Source organism: Triticum dicoccoides, chromosome 1A (assembly GCF_002162155.2).
Source record: "Triticum dicoccoides isolate Atlit2015 ecotype Zavitan chromosome 1A, WEW_v2.0, whole genome shotgun sequence".
Classification (NCBI taxonomy): domain Eukaryota; kingdom Viridiplantae; phylum Streptophyta; class Magnoliopsida; order Poales; family Poaceae; genus Triticum; species Triticum dicoccoides.
In genome coordinates, this window is record NC_041380.1 from 523,443,879 (window position 1) to 523,457,018 (window position 13,140).

The following is a 13,140-nucleotide window of genomic DNA, read 5'->3' on the forward strand; positions in this document are numbered from 1 at the left end:
CCTGGCTGTTGCAGATAAGTTGGATAGTACCCTTGTTGCCCTTGTCCTGGTTGTTGCTCTTGTTCTGGCTGTTGCCCTTGTCCTGTTTGTTGCCCTTGTCCTGGTTGTTGCCTTTGTTCTCGCTGTCCTGTTTGTTTCCCTTGTCCTGGCTGCTGTAGAGAATCTGGGTGGTGCCCTTGTTGCCCTTGTCCTGACTGCTGCAGAGAAGTTGGGTGGTGCCCTTGTTGCCCCTGCCCTGGCTGGTGCTGAGAAGCTGGGTAGTGCCCTTGTTGCCCTTGTACTGGCTGTTGCAGAGAAGTTGGGTAGTACCTGTAGGGGAACGTAGCAGAAATTCAAAATTTTTCCTACGTAACACCAAGATCTATCTATGGAGAGACCAGCAACGAGTAGAAAGGAGAGTGCATCTACATACCCTTGTAGATCGCTAATCGGAAGCGTTCAAGTGAACGGGGTTGATGGAGTCGTACTCGTCGTGATTCAGATCACCGATGATCCTAGTGCCGAACGGACGGCACCTCCGCGTTCAACACACGTACAGCTCGACGACGTCTCCCACGCCTTGATCCAGCAAGGAGAGAGGGAGAGGTTGAGGAAGACTCCATCCAGCAGCAGCACAACGGCATGGTGGTGATGGAGGAGTGTGGCAATCCTGCAGGGCTTCGCCAAGCACCTACGGGAGAGGAGGAGGTGTCACGGGAGGGAGAGGGAGGCAACCAAAGGCCTTAGGTATGGATGCCCTCCCTCCCCTCCACTATATATAGGGGCAGGGGAGAGGGGGGAGGCGCAGCCTTGCCCCCTCCTCCAAGGAAGGGGTGCGGCTAAGGAGGGGGGAGGAGTCCATCCTCCCCAAGGCACCTCGGAGGTGCCTTCCCCCTTTAGGACTCTCCCCTTTTTCCTATATCTTGGCGCATGGGCCTCTAGGGGCTGGTGCCCTTGGCCCATGTAGGCCAAGGCGCACCCCCTACAGCCCATGTGGCCCCCCGGGGCAGGTGGCCCCACCCGGTGGGCCCCCGGGACCCTTCCGGTGGTCCCGGTACAATACCGATGACCCCGAAACTTGTCCCGATGGCCGAAACAGGACTTCCTATATATAAATCTTTACCTCCGGACCATTCCGGAACTCCTCGGGACGTCCGGTATCTCATCCGGGACTCCGAACAACATTCGGTAACCACATACAAGCTTCCTTTATAACCCTAGCGTCATCGAACCTTAAGTGTGTAGACCCTACGGGTTTGGGAGACATGTAGTCATGACCGAGATGTTCTCCGGTCAATAACCAACAGCGGGATCTGGATACCCATGTTGGCTCCCACATGTTCCACGATGATCTCATCGGATGAACCACGATGTCAAGGACTCAATCAATCCCGTATACAATTCCCTTTGTCTAGCGGTATGGTACTTGCCCGAGATTCGATCGTCGGTATACCGATACTTTGTTCAATCTCGTTACCGGCAAGTCTCTTTACTCGTTCCGTAACACATCATCCCGTGATCAACCCCTTGATCACATTGTGCACATTATGATGATGTCCTACCGAGTGGGCCCAGAGATACCTCTCCGTTTACACGGAGTGACAAAATCCCAATCTCGATTCGTGCCAACCCAACAGACACTTTCAGAGATACCCGTAGTGTACCTTTATAGCCACCCAGTTACGTTGTGACGTTTGGCACACCCAAAGCACTCCTACGGTATCCGGGAGTTGCACAATCTCATGGTCTAAGGAAATGATACTTGACATTAGAAAAGCTTTAGCATACGAACTACATGATCTTGTGCTAGGCTTAGGATTGGGTCTTGTCCATCACATCATTCTCCTAATGATGTGATCCCGTTATCAATGACATCCAATGTCCATGGTCAGGAAACCGTAACCATCTATTGATTAACGAGCTAGTCAACTAGAGGCTTACTAGGGACATGGTGTTGTCTATGTATCCACACATGTATCTGAGTTTCCTATCAATACAATTCTAGCATGGATAATAAATGATTATCATGAACAAGGAAATATAATAATAATCAATTTATTATTGCCTCTAGGGCATATTTCCAACAGTCTCCCACTTGCACTAGAGTCAATAATCTAGTTCACATCGATATGTGATTAACACTCAAGGTCACATCCCCATGTGACTAACACCCAAAGAGTTCTGGGTTTGATCATGTTGCTTGTGAGAGAGGTTATAGTCAACGGGTCTGAACCTTTCAGATCCGTGTGTGCTTTACAAATCTCTATGTCATCTCCTAGATGCAGCTACCACGTTCTATTTGGAGCTATTCCAAATAACTGTTCTACCTGGAGCTATTCTAAATTGTTGCTCCATTATACGTATCCGGTATCTCTACTCAGAGCTATCCGGATAGGTGTTAAGCTTGCATCGACGTAGCCCTTTACGACGAACTCTTTTACCACCTACATAATTGAGAAAATTCCTTAGTCCACTAGTTACTAAGGATAACTTTGACCGTTGTCCTGTGATCCATTCTTGGATCACTCTTGTACCCCTTGACTGACTCATGGTAAAGCACACTTTAGGTGCGGTACACAGCATAGCATACTGTAGAGCCTACGTCTAAAGCATAGGGGACGACCTTCGTCCTTTCTCTCTTTTCTGCCATGGTCGAGCTTTAAGTCTTAACTTCATACCTTTACAACTCAGGCAAGAACTCCTTCTTTGACTGGTCCATCTTGAACACCTTCAAGATTACGTCAAGGCATGTGCTCATCTGAAAGTACTATTAAGCGTTTTGATCTATCCTTATAGATCTTGATGCTCAATGTTCAAGTAGCTTAATCCAGGTTTTCCATTGAAAACACTTTCCAAATAACCCTATATGCTTTCCAGAAATTCTACATCATTTCTGATCCATAATATGTCAACAACATATACTCATCAGAAATTCTATAGTGCTCCCACTCACTTCTTTGGAAATACAAGTTTCTCATAAACTTTGTATACACCCAAAATCTTTGATCATCATCAAAGCATACATTCCAACTCCGAGATACTCACTCCAGTCCTCAGAAGGATTGCTGGAGCTTTGCATACTTATTAGCATATTTCAGGATAGTCAAAACCTTTCGGTTGTATCACATACAACCTTTCCTCAAGAATCGTCGAGGAAACAATGTTTTGACATCCTATCTGCAAGATTTCATAAATAATGCAGTAATTGCTAGTATAATTCCAACAGACTCTTAGCATCGCTACGAGTGAGAAAGTCTCATCGTAGTCAACTCCTTGAACTTGTCAAAAAACATCTTAACGACAAGTCGAGCTTTCTCAATGGTGACACTTACCATCATTGTCTGTCTTCCTTTCAAAATCCATATGTACCTAATAGCCTTACGACCATCAAGTAGTTCTTCCAAAGTCTACACTTTGTTTTCATACATGGATCCTCTCTCGGGTTTTATGGCCTTGAGCCATTTATCGGAATCCGGGCCCACCATCGCTTCTCCATAGCTCGTAGGTTCATTGTTGTCTAGCAACATGACTTCCAAGACAGGATTACGTACCACTCTGAAGTAGTACGCATCCTTGTCATCCTACGAGGTTCGGTAGTGACTTGATCCAAAACTTCATGATCACTATCATAAGCTTCCACTTCAGTTGGTGTACGTGCCACAGGAACAACTTCCTGTGCCCTGCTACACACTTGTTGAAGTGACGGTTCAATAACCTCATCAAGTCTCCACCATCCTCCCACTCAACTTTTCGAGAGAAACCTTTCCTCGAGAAATGACCCAATTCTAGAAACAATTCAAATTGCTTTCGGGTCTGAATTAGGAGGTATACCCAACTGTTTTGGGTGTCCTATGAAGATGCATTTTATCCGCTTTGGGTTCGAGCTTATCAGCCTGAAACTTTTCCACATAAGCGTCGCAGCCCCAAAATTTTAAGAAATGACAGCTTTAGGTTTCTCTAAACCATAGTTCATACGGTGTCATCTCATCGGAATTACGTGGTGCCCTATTTAAAGTGAATGTGGTTGTCTCTAATGCCTAACCCATAAACTTTTGTGGTAATTCGATAAGAGACATCATGGTATGCACCATATCCAATAGGGTGCAACTATGACGTTTGGACACACCATCACACTATGGTGTTCCAGGCTGTATCAGTTGTGAAACAATTTCCACAATGTCTTAATTCTGTGCCAAACTCGTGATTCAGATATTCATCTCTATGATCATATCATAGATCTTTTATCCTCTTGTCATGACGATCTTTCAACTTCACACTGAAATTACTTGAACCTTTCAATAATTCAGACTCGTGATTCATCAAGTAAATATACTCAACATCTACTCGAATCATCTATGAAGTAAGAACATAACGATATTCACTGCATGCCTCAACACTCATTGGACTGCACACATCAAAATGTGTTACTTCCAACAAGTTGCTTTCTTTTTCCATCTTACTGAAAACGAGGCTTTTCAGTCATCTTGCCCATGTGGTATGATTTGCATGTCCCAAGTGATTCAAAATCAAGTGAGTCAAAACGGTCCATTTGCATGGAGTTTCTTCATGCATATACACCAATAGACATGGTTCGCATGTCTCAAACTTTTCAAAAACGAGTGAGTCCAAAGATCCATCAATATGGAGCTTCTTCATGCGTTTTATACCGATATGACTTACGTGGCAGTGCCACAAGTAGGTGGTACTATCATTACTATCTTTTGGCATGAACATGTGTATCACTACGATCGAGATTTAATAAACCATTCATTTTAGGTGTAAGACCATTGAAGGTATTATTCAAATAAACAGAGTAACCATTATTCTCCTTAAATGAATAACCGTATTGCGATAGACGTAATCCAATCATGTCTATGCTCAACGCAAACACCAAATAACAATTATTTAGGTTTAACACCAATCTCTTTGGTAGAGGGAGCGTGCGATGCTTGATCATATCAAGCTTGGAAAAACTTCCAACACATATCGTCAGCTCACCTTTAGCTAGTCTCCGTTTCATTCCGTAGCTTTTAGTTTCGAGTTACTAACACTTAGCAACCGAACCGGTATCTAATACCCTGGTGCTACTAGGAGTACTAGCAAAGTACACATTAACACAATGTATATCCAATATACTTCTATCGACCTTGCCAGCCTTCTTATCTACCAAGTATCTAGGGTAATTCTGCTCTAGTGGTTGTTCCCCTTATTACAGAAGCACTTAGTCTCGGGTTTGGGTTTTACCTTGGGTTTCTTCACTAGAGCAGCAGCTGATTTGCCGTTTCATGAAGTATCCCTTCTTGCCCTTGCCCTTCTTGAAACTAGTGGTTTCACCAACCATCAACAATTGATGCTCCTTCTTGATTTCTACTTTCGCGGTGTCAAACATCGCGAATGCCTCAAGGATCATCATATCTATCCCTGATATGTTATAGTTCATCACGAAGCTCTAACAGCTTGGTGGCAATGACTTTGGAGAACCATCACTGTCTTATCTGGAAGATCAACTCCCACTCGATTCAAATGATTGTTGTACTCAGACAATCTGAGCACAAGCTCAACAATTGAGCTTTTCTCCTTAGTTTGCAGGTTAAGAAAGTCATCGGAGGTCTTATACCTCTTGACATGGGCACGAGCCTGAAATCCCAATTTCAGCCCTCAAAACATCTCATATGTTTCGCGACGTTTCAAAAATGTCTTTGGTGCCTCAACTCTAAACCGTTTAACTGAACTATCACGTAGTTATCAAAACGTGTATGTCCGATGTTCGCAACATCCACAGACGACGTTTGGGGTTCAGCACACTGAGCGGTGCATTAAGGACATAAGCTTTCTACTGTCCGCATAATTGCTACTATCAACTTTCAACTATATTTTCTCTAGGAACATATCTAAACAGTAGAACTATAGCGTGAGCTACGACATAATTTGAAAAAACCTTTTGACTATGTTCAGGATAATTAAGTTCATCATATGAACTCCCACTCAGATAGACATCCCTCTAGTCATCTAAGTGATTACATGATCCGAGTCAAACTAGGCCGTGTCCGATCATCACGTGAGACGGACTAGTCATCATCGGTGAACATCTTCATGTTGATCGTATCTTCTATACGACTCATGTTCGACCTTTCGGTCTCCGTGTTCCGAGGCCATGTCTGTACATGCTAGGCTCGTCAAGTTAACCCTAAGTGTTTTGCATGTGTTCCGAGGCCATGTCTGTACATGCTAGGCTCGTCAACACCCGTTGTATTTGAACGTCTGAATAAAACACCCGATCATCACGTGATGTTTTGAAACAGCGAACTGTCGCAACGGTGCACAGTTAGGGGAGAACACTTCTTGAAATTGTTGTAAGGGATCATCTTATTTACTACCGTCATTCTAAGCAAATAAGATGTATAAACATGATAAACATCACATGCAATCAAATAGTGACATGATATGGCCATCATCACTTTGCTCCTTTTGATCTCCATCTTCGGGGCTCCATGATCATCATCGTCACCGGCATGACACCATGATCTTCATCATCATGATCTCCATCATCGTGTCTTCATGAAGTTGCCTCGCCAACTATTACTTCTACTACTATGGCTAACGGTTAGCAATAAAGTAAAGTAATTACATGACGTTTAAGTTGACACGCAGGTCACAAATAAATAAAGACAACTCCTATGGCTCCTGCCGGTTGTCATACTCATCGACATGCAAGTCGTGATTCCTATTACAAGAACATGATCAATCTCATACATCACATATATCATTCATCACATCCTTTTTGGCCATATCACATCACATAGCATACCCTGCAAAAACAAGTTAGACGTCCTCTAATTGTTGTTTGCATGTTTTATGTGGCTGCTATGGGTTTCTAGCAAGAACGTTTCTTACCTACGCATGAACCACAACGTGATATGCCAATTGCTATTTACCCTTCATAAGGACCCTTTTCATCGAATCCGATCCGACTAAAGTGGGAGAGACAGACACCCGCCAGCCACCTTATGCAACTAGTGCATGTTTGTCGGTGGAACCGGTCTCACGTAAGCGTACGTGTAAGGTTGGTCCGGGCCGCTTCATCCCACGATGCCGCTGAATCAAGATAAGACTAGCAACGGCAAGCATATTGAACAATATCGACGCCCACAACTACTTTGTGTTCTACTCGTGCAAAGAATCTACGCAATAGACCTGGCTCATGATGCCACTGTAGGGGAACGTAGCAGAAATTCAAAATTTTTCCTACGTAACACCAAGATCTATCTATGGAGAGACCAGCAACGAGTAGAAAGGAGAGTGCATCTACATACCCTTGTAGATCGCTAAGCGGAAGCGTTCAAGTGAACGGGGTTGATGGAGTCGTACTCGTCGTGATTCAGATCACCGATGATCCTAGTGCCGAACGGACGGCACCTCCGCGTTCAACACACGTACAGCTCGACGACGTCTCCCACGCCTTGATCCAGCAAGGAGAGAGGGAGAGGTTGAGGAAGACTCCATCCAGCAGCAGCACAACGGCATGGTGGTGATGGAGGAGTGTGGCAATCCTGCAGGGCTTCGCCAAGCACCTACGGGAGAGGAGGAGGTGTCACGGGAGGGAGAGGGAGGCAACCAAAGGCCTTAGGTATGGATGCCCTCCCTCCCCTCCACTATATATAGGGGCAGGGGAGAGGGGGGAGGCGCAGCCTTGCCCCCTCCTCCAAGGAAGGGGTGCGGCTAAGGAGGGGGGAGGAGTCCATCCTCCCCAAGGCACCTCGGAGGTGCCTTCCCCCTTTAGGACTCTCCCCTTTTTCCTATATCTTGGCGCATGGGCCTCTAGGGGCTGGTGCCCTTGGCCCATGTAGGCCAAGGCGCACCCCCTACAGCCCATGTGGCCCCCCGGGGCAGGTGGCCCCACCCGGTGGGCCCCCGGGACCCTTCCGGTGGTCCCGGTACAATACCGATGACCCCGAAACTTGTCCCGATGGCCGAAACAGGACTTCCTATATATAAATCTTTACCTCCGGACCATTCCGGAACTCCTCGGGACGTCCAGGATCTCATCCGGGACTCCGAACAACATTCGGTAACCACATACAAGCTTCCTTTATAACCCTAGCGTCATCGAACCTTAAGTGTGTAGACCCTACGGGTTCGGGAGACATGTAGTCATGACCGAGATGTTCTCCGGTCAATAACCAACAGCGGGATCTGGATACCCATGTTGGCTCCCACATGTTCCACGATGATCTCATCGGATGAACCACGATGTCAAGGACTCAATCAATCCCGTATACAATTCCCTTTGTCTAGCGGTATGGTACTTGCCCGAGATTCGATCGTCGGTATACCGATACCTTGTTCAATCTCGTTACCGGCAAGTCTCTTTACTCGTTCCGTAACACATCATCCCGTGATCAACCCCTTGATCACATTGTGCACATTATGATGATGTCCTACCGAGTGGGCCCAGAGATACCTCTCCGTTTACACGGAGTGACAAAATCCCAATCTCGATTCGTGCCAACCCAACAGACACTTTCAGAGATACCCGTAGTGTACCTTTATAGCCACCCAGTTACGTTGTGACGTTTGGCACACCCAAAGCACTCCTACGGTATCCGGGAGTTGCACAATCTCATGGTCTAAGGAAATGATACTTGACATTAGAAAAGCTTTAGCATACGAACTACATGATCTTGTGCTAGGCTTAGGATTGGGTCTTGTTCATCACATCATTCTCCTAATGATGTGATCCCGTTATCAATGACATCCAATGTCCATGGTCAGGAAACCGTAACCATCTATTGATTAACGAGCTAGTCAACTAGAGGCTTACTAGGGACATGGTGTTGTCTATGTATCCACACATGTATCTGAGTTTCCTATCAATACAATTCTAGCATGGATAATAAACGATTATCATGAACAAGGAAATATAATAATAATCAATTTATTATTGCCTCTAGGGCATATTTCCAACAGTACCCTTGTTGCCCTTGTCCTGGTTGTTGTCATTGTCCTGGTTGTTGCCCTTGTCCTGGCTGCTGCAGAGAAGTTGGGTAGTACCCTTGTTGCCCTTGTCCTGGTTGTTGCCCTTGTCCTGGTTGTTGCCCTTGTTCTGGTTGTTGCCCTTGTCCTATTTGTTGCTCTTGTCCTAGTTGTTGCCCTTTTTCTGGTTGTTGCCCTTGTCCTATTTTTTGCACTTGTCCTGGTTGTTGCCCTTGTCCTGGGTGCTGTGGAGAAGTTGGGTAGTACCCTTGTTGCCATTGTCCTATCTGTTGCCCTTGTCCTGGCTGCTGCCGAGAAGTTCGGTAGTACCCTTGTTGCCTTTGTCCTGGCTGCTGCAGAGAAGTTCGGTAGTACCCTTGTTGCCCTTGTCCTGGCTGCTGCAGAGAAGTTGGATAGTACCATTGTTGCCCTTGTCCTAGTTCTTGCCATTTTCCTGGCTGTTGTGGAGAAGCTTGGCCTGGATAATATGACCCCTGCTGAGGAGATATTACACTTGGGTAATACCCTTGTACTGTTTGTGAAGATGTTCCCCCAAATATTCCTTGTTGGAGTTGCTGCAGTTGCGTGGTCTCGCGATGGTAGAAGGATCCGCCCTTGGGCGGCACCGCGGTTTGCCCATATTGTCTTGCGACTTGGCTGAGGGCGACGGGGCGACACTTGGCACTAATATCTCGGAGCTGCTGGCAGCACCGCATCTGGAGCCCCGTGCTCCATGGCAGCCGGCCGGCCAACTGTTGGTCCACGACCAGCCGGCATGCCTCAAGCGAACTCTCCTGGAGCTCGCGCTCGCACTGTAGTTGCTTAGAGGCCTCACCTTCAGCGACGGTGAGAGACACGAGGCCAATGACTACTGTCGCAAAGAGGACCAACCGCTTAGCCATTTCAGTGGACTGTCAGTGAATTGATCTCTATTTTGTGGTGCTCGGTGTTGTGGGTGATGATGAGATTGTGGGGATTGGTTGGGCTTTTATAGGGACGTGGTGAAGGTTCATGACAATGGTTGTGTGTACGGTGATGTTAGTTCAGCCTAAGAAACACAAGAAGAATAAAGTCAGTTGTAAAAGAGCAATTTGCCAACACAAAAGAAGCTGGATAAGCAAGGAGCAATTGGAGCTTTGCAAAACAGATTTTTGGACGGTCTGCTAAAGCCACGTAATCAGTTCAATCCTAATTCTGGCTTTTGGGTACTGTTTACAGAAGTGTAGACGTTTGTATATCGATCTGCTATTTTTATCTAAAAGAAGTGGTTATGCAGTGGAAGGTAGCTTGCATGGATAAGGAAAGTTGATAAATCATCTTTCAAAATCACATTTATGTTTTGTTTCTTTTCATGTAGTTGAATTTTTAGGCAACACAAATGCATGCTATGACTCACAATATCTATCCAATGACTCGCAACATTTATGTGTGCTATGACGCACCGTACCAAAAGCTGGTAGAATTTTTGGGCTTATGTAAACACCTTTCGATGACAAGACTCAACTAACTGAAACCTTTGGTCATTCATGTCTAAAATTAACATAGGATCTTGAGAGAAAACTCGCGTCAATTAGTTTGATTTACACCAGAATAGGGGATTTTTCCACTTCCCAAATGAGTTCAAGTAATGTGGATTTAATTGTCCATTATATCCTCCTCCTATGTTTAACCTCTTATGTTCTTCTATGATCTCCATGTGTTTCTTCCTCGCCCCCGCCCCTCTGCATGTCCATTGTCTTTCCCTGGCCTTTGTAGACGGTGCACTTCTTCTCTCCTTGGCATTATCACTTGCAGGCCATCACTAATACTCCCTTATAACTAGATGTACCCCACATGTTGTCGTGGAAATGTTTTGCAGTATATTTGAATGAAATTTGGTTATATGAAACATTTATATTTGGAGTAATAGTGTGAGAACCAAAACTGAAAACACATATGATTTATTCGGTTTGATTATTGTATATCTGTGAAATTTTATCAAATAAATAGCCTAGTAAAATGAAAATTTTGATGCATGGTTGCTTGTTGAAGTGGACATTTTTCCATGCATGCTACATGCTGAGGTGGCATGCTTGCATGTTGAGGAAAATATGTTATTTAGATATAGAAGATTGCGGCTGTGTAACTGCAACTTTGAGTTGGCTGTTTGTTTCTTGTCGATATTAACAAAACATATAATAAAACTAAGCTTCATTATCTCTGTTAATTAATACTCCCTTCATTTCTAAATATTTGTCTTTCTAGACATTTCAAATGAAGCTTGTTGAAATGCCTAGAAAGACAAGTATTTAGGAACGGAGGGAGTACATCCCTTTCATCTCCCATAGTCCAACATAATCCAGGTACACTCCTAGCAGGCCCGGGCCAAGGCATGTGCAACCCGTTCGAACCACACAGGGCCCATGATTTGCAGGGGGTTTGAATTTCAGCCCATACGCTGGAGGCACCCGAGCAGAACCGCTCAGCCTGAAAAATAAATCTATATGGGATATTCCGGCGTTGCTTTTGAGATCGAACCGGCGACCTCACGCGAGCCTAAATAAACATCGACCACCTCAGCTACATTTTCTATGTGAAGCAAAATGGAATAAATGCTACTGGAATTATATAAGACTCCTTGTCCGCTCGTCGTTTGTAAACCTTTAACTCCATAGTTAGCGTTCTTTTTAGTCTTTTCATGCAGAATGATGATTTGAGGCGTCATGAGAAACAGTTTAGCATACCATCTAAAGAAAGACACCTTAGCTTGGAAGGTATCCTGAAGTGTTTTCCCTTATTGCCTTTATATAGGTAGGTTTTAAGACATTTTTTGATGGAAACGCCATGGGAAAAAATTAAGGCAAATTTTCTAAAATATTTCAAATATAACTTTGATGAAAAAAGGACTAAGAAATTGTACTCGATCATGGATGATGTTTTGATCATATGTTGCAGTGCATCTCTTTGCCGGACGTTCTTCTAATGGTAGGCCCACTTTTAGAGTTTGGCACAGGGCCCCTAAGTTTGCCGGCCCGACCCTGACTCCTAATACACATCTTGTGGTTGCTAAATTATGCTTTGTTAACCTTAATCATTGTATCAGCAACAAAAAGAGATAGCCATGAAAGCAAATAAACTGTTGAACAAATAATAAAACAGGCAAAAGATAGATTGTCATAATCCACCTCAACAACAGATGCAGACATCCCCACAAGAAAAAACACAAACGTGCTCAATCCTCCAATGCCGCCTTGCCTCTAGGTTTGGTGCAAAAACTTGTGTATATTACTTCTCTTTCCACTCATAACTAATAGAAACTTGTATTAACAACAAAGCATTCATCACCACTAGAGATTGTAATTGTTTGCCTGAGGCGAGGATGCATCAATGGGGAAGCGGATCAACTAGGAAAGAATTCCTGGAAAAAACTAGGAAGGAATCCAAGTGAAGTCATGCATGCAGAAAATTTGGCAATAGTTGTTTATTGTGTCACATAATCCGCCATTTATTAATTGTGTTTAGCATGCAATCAATTCTAAGTATAACTTAATAGTACTAAAAATACAATTATAGTTATAATTATAGTTATACTAAGTGCAGTACAAAATATGTAAAACTTAACAACCGCTATGTCTTAACTACAAGCGAGCAAAAAACAAAATGGTGGGCACTCGCAGAGGAGGCCGGGAGAAACCACCGGAGAACTATGTAAAACTTAATGTTGATGCGGTCTTAATCATTCTCGAGAAGAATGACGCTTCAGGTGTGGTGCTTCATGATAATCATGGCAGGCAAGCAACTGCGTTGTAACCTACATCAACTCGGCTACCATGGTAGAGGCTATCGCCCTCTGAAATAGCCTGGTCCTTGCTGGACAGGTGGGGTGTAACACAATTCTATTGAATTCAAATTCCATGATGTTGCCGGCACGATGAAGAATGGAGGCAATTCAATTGGTGTTGCGTCTGCAATTTACGAAGAATGCTCCTTTCTATGTCAAGGTTTTGTGAATGTCAAATTCGATCATTGTCCTAGGGAAGCCAATCAAATTGCGCATATTTTAGCTTGTAATTCTAATGTTTCTCTTACTAACAGGCGGCAGCTAGCAGGAATCTTCCCTTTTTTATCTTAATGAAATCAGCAACCGATGTAACTTTTACACCTTATGAATAAAGTCACCATGATGGCTTTTCCCTTAAAAAGAAAGTG

The 13,140-nt window shown here is 44.4% G+C and overlaps 1 pseudogene; it reads right to left on the reverse strand.

Moving 5' to 3' along the window:
* Window positions 1-9,926, reverse strand: part of LOC119316675 — a 10,824-nt pseudogene extending 898 nt beyond the window's left edge.
* Window positions 9,927-13,140: the final 3,214 nt, after the last annotated feature.